Consider the following 5,000-nt stretch of genomic DNA (forward strand, 5'->3'; position numbering starts at 1 on the left):
AAGTATGAAACTTCTGGCCTTATGTGCTCAAAGCTGCTTGCTAAAACTACGACCCCCATAGCAAGATGAAGTCACTTACACGCACTATTTGTGGGTCAGAAACATGCTTTGTAGGAAACAGCTGTTACATTTAAATGATGTGTTTCCTGGAATGTATCCAAACTGGAGGGCATGAGGGCATGGACAGTGATTTTCAGTCCAAAATGCATTAGCCACATAAGTTATGGGCCCATATAGGGGGGAGGGAGGGAGGGAGAGAGATAGGAGAGAAGGAGAGCGATGAGATGCTGAGAGACGAGAGACGAGAGAAGACGAGATAGGCGAAGAGACGAGAGAGAGAAAAGAAAGCAAGACGAAGAAGAAGAGACGCAGACGAAAATGGAAATACGAAGAGAAGAAAGAATGAAAGAAAGAGGGAAAAAAAAACATTGGTTTCCTCGAGTAGAGCTGAAATCTCAGCACACTTTCCAAACAGGGACACCAGGGTAGTGAGGAGGGGCTTGAAGACTCCACTATGCTGAGCAATTCCTAGAGCAACACGGCAGGTGTTTTCGTCTGCGTGACGATGGAACTCTCTAGGTAGATCAAATGCTTTAGCTATTTATGATTTTTTTTTTTAAAAAATCAGGTCTTATTTACTGTATGAGTATTTTTGTATGAGATGTCATCTGTGCAAGGGATGTTTGTTTCAGTGCCCATGGAAAGCCAGAAGGAGCATTTGGATCCAGGGACTACAGTACCACCGAGATCCACCATATGGGTACTAAGAATGGAAGTACTCAGGATGGTCTGGAGGAGCAGCCTTGTGACTCTTAACTGCTAAGCTATCTCCCCAGTCCTGTGCTGAGGTTTATGTGTGCCACATAGGGGGCAGGAAGCACAAGAGTGGTTGCTCAGATTCGCTGGAGTTGGATGTTACCAGTGATCTGAGTCTCCCTGAGGGTGCTGCAGAAGTAATCGGGTTTCTCTTACCAGAGCAGCACTCACTCTGGGCTTTGACCTTAGAGCCATCTGCCAACCCCACCCTTGGCTAGTTGGTCCCTTTTAAGACAGTTTTTACTTAAATTTTATTCTTCCAGATAAGCTCTGTTATTGAGGAAGGCAAGTTTACCGCCTTTTAAACATTCAAACTATTCTTAGATTTTGGGTAGGCTCTAACAAAATAATCTCTATAAAAATACATTAGTACTGTCTATCAACGTCCTATCCATAATCATTGTCCGCTAGTGACGCACAGGAGACCGAAGACTTGTTGAGGATGGGGTCAGATGACATGTTTAGCGGTTACAATTGCAGGAACGTAGCATCACCAAAAATCTCCACAAGCCAAGAAAGGGTGGGGCTTGCTTGCCTTGCGGATCTCGACGGAGCACAGCCTCTGACATGTCTAGCAGGGCTTGTTGCTATAATAAACGCTCACAACCAAAGCAGCTAGGGGAGGACAGGAACGGTTTGCTTGGCTTACATGCTATGTCACTGCGATCGTCCACTGGGATCGGGCCGAAAACCAAACAGTGCGGAAACCTAGAGGCAGGAGATGATGCAGGGCCCACAGAAACTGCTCTTTGCTGGCTGATCCTCATGGCTTGCCCAGTCTGCCCTTCTTCTAGAACCCAGGGCCCTCAAGCATGGGGTTGGACCCGCCCACAAGGGCTCTTGCCCTCCACCATCAATAGCTAATTAAGAAAAGATTGCAGTTTACCTGCAGCTCACCTATATAGGCTTCTTCTTGTAAACTCCAGCTTGTATCAAATTGCCATTGCATACTTAGGCCTAGCACTTAAACCTCATTTTGGATTTCTGACCTGTTATTACTGAGAAAAAAAATATAATCTTTTATTGTTTTAAACTTTTTACCAGTGGCAGACTCACTTATATAGCACAACGGAGAAAAACATTTGTAACCCATTTTTCTCCAATTTTGGTCTCTGCACAGGGTCGCTTGTATAAAATAAGTAAGATTATTAATTTTGATTATTAATCTACTAGCTGAGATTTTGTTTATGACTTATTTAAAGTAGATATTTATTATTGTGTGCATTATCATTTGCGTGTGTGTGTTTGGGAAGGAAGCCTTTCTTCTATCATGGGATGAAGAGAGAGGGCTCAATGTTTAGGGCGAATAGGAAGGCAACACCTTTATTTTGCCCAAGCCCTTTTTAGTGCAGCGTCCCGATTAGGCTCTTTCCTATTTACCTTTAATAGGTATGGGAGTGTCAGTCAGATCTCCTAGGCTTGTACACCAAACCCAATCATCTTTACCCACTGAACTTTTCAGTATTCCCCTTTCTGTTTTTAGGACAAATGTCACATGAGTTCCGTGCTGGCATTGAACTCACAGTGTAGTCAAGGCTAGCTTTGAACTTCCCATATTCTGTTTCTGCGTCTACGGGTACTGGGATACGCCATGAGCCACCACTGCCCAGGTTTCCAAGACCTTCTTTAAAAAATTCTAACTCTTAGAAGTTCATTGTAACCCCAAATTGCCATAGACACTAAAAGGACAGGGCAACAGGGACCCCAATCTCTGCATTAGAAATCAAATGAAGAGACGGCTTTTTTTTAAAAGGACATTGGGTTTGACTACAGGATCGTCAGGCAAGACTCATGATTTGCAGCCACAAAACCAAGGACACCTTTATGTGACCACTATTAATCCCACAAAAAAATGGTGTTGCCCTACTCCTGGTTCCTGGCCTTGCCTCTCAATCAAAGACCTTTTTGTTGGCAACACAGATTGTTTCAGCCTGGGGACTGAGCGGCGGCTGTGTCTTGAAACTTTAGCTAGGTTCTTATCTATTGTTTCATTGACCTCCTTAAGTTTGACCCCGGCCATGAAGAAGCAAATGGGACTCCCCTTGTCCAGCCACGAAATCCATCTGACAGCCTGCAAATGCTGTTTATGTCTGTTGCATGAAATAACAGCTTTAATGGAGGTTAGGGTCCTCTCCTTGTTTTCTCCATCACTTCTCATTTGCCCTTGAGACTCTGCTTGCTTGTTTCCTTCCACCTCCTCAGCATGTGCAGAGCCTGTATTTTCCTCAACTGGCAGAGGCCTGCATGTCTCACCAGAATGTGGGAGACCTATGAAAGGCAGCCCAGGTCCTAGTTGATTTACTATTCCTTGACTACAGTCAGAAAACGGCAGAAGGCAGCGTGGCATTGCCTAACACGGATTGCCAGAAAGGAGATTAAACAAACACCATGGCCTATATATTTTTAAAGACCCGAATAACAATGAAAACAAAATAAAAGAAAAGAAGAGTAAATGAATGGTTAACTTTTATGAGCTTAATAGTAGATGTGGATGAGAAGACGAGATAAGAGACAAGCATATTAATAAAAATTTAAACCAGGATCATTAGACGAGGAAAACGAGAGAGCAGCCCAATATGCAGAGAACGATGACGATAAGAGAGGAGAGAAGTTAGAAATAGAGTATTGCAAATGAGTAAGACTAAGAAAACTTAAACGAATAGGTGTGGACACAGGGCATTACATTTATAAAAAAAACACTCAAAACTGTTGCATGTTTTTCTAGTTAAAAAATTCCTAAGAACTGATAATTTTTCTGGTTCCAGTAGAAGGGAATGTAACCTGAGGAAAACGGCTTGGCTTTTGTCCTAAAGGACTGTGTTCTGGCTTGCTGTGAAGAACTCGGAGAGAAAGATCCACTGACAGATTGGTTGAAACTTGTTTTATTTTTCTAAGTTGCACTATAAAAACATATTATGACTTTTTTTAATCCAAAGGAATCAGGCCTTTATGGATTTCTCAAATGCAATTTAGTTAAAATGATTAACTATAGTCAGCGTATAAATCGTGTTTTCATTTTTTAAAACGTTGTTCATTTATTTTTTGAGTGTGGATGGTCTAGCCACAGGCCCACATGTGGAAATGTAGGGACAAGCTTGATTGTGGGTTCTCTCCTTCCAACCTATTGTGCTGATGGCACTTCACCTTTTAGATTACGCTGGTGGCTTCCTCTCTGCCTCCCACTTCTATACAGGAGTCTGGTATACAGATGCGAGCCATACCATCTATGCTCTTTATTGTGGTGTGCTGGCTAAATGCCAAGTCTCCCGAGGGCTCACATGTTGTAACACTGTTCCCCATAGGTTGGCGCTGTCTGGGAGGTTGCAGAGCATATAGAAGTTGAGCTTTGCTTGGAGGAACAACATACCTAGGCTCGGCTTTGGAGCTCCCCCCTTTGTGGCTCTCTCTTTGTGTTTAGTCCATTGAAGATGCGATCTCTCAGTTCGCAGCCACCTCATCTGCGACTCAGCCTTTGAAAACCATAAGCACAAAACAAACTCTTCGCTTCCTCTTAAGCTGCCCTTTGGCTTGGTGTTTTATAACTTGGCAACAGACAAATCACTACATGCATGTAGATCCAGGGGATCGAATTTTGTATATTGAGCCTGTCCAACTAGTTATTTTATTAACTAAGACATCTACGGTTACAGAATACAATATTTTTAACATACTATGTTTATCTATTTTTAATTCCTTATACCTTGTTGATTCTAGAAAGGCCTGTTAACTGTTAACATGTAAAAAGAGCTGGCCTAAGCTCATTGTGCTTGAGCTATCTGGCATCTCTGACACTAGATAATGCACCCAAACTCCTTGTAGCATTGCTTGGTTGAGAGTGTTTTATTTAAGTAGTGCTTGGGAAAATACTGAAGATGTCATTTCGTTTGAGGCCTCAAAGATAACGATGAAGGGTATACAATCATTTGCCAAGTGCAGATATGCTCAACACTAACTGTTTTGAGTTTAAGTAATAGGAAACAATCCAGGCTTTTATGTGACTCACACGTTCCATTGTCTGGAAGTTTCCAGAGCTGAAATGGCCTTCAGCTCTAAAGTAGCTTTGACTTCCAACTTGTATGACCTTTAGCAGGGATCAGTGTGCTTTCCACTTTTTCATGTTCATCTGGTGTCTACTGTCTACAGACAGTGCTGCCTCTCAGGCCCACATGTTTTCATATACATTT

Source organism: Acomys russatus, chromosome 18, assembly GCF_903995435.1.
Source record: "Acomys russatus chromosome 18, mAcoRus1.1, whole genome shotgun sequence".
NCBI classification, from domain to species: Eukaryota; Metazoa; Chordata; class Mammalia; order Rodentia; family Muridae; genus Acomys; species Acomys russatus.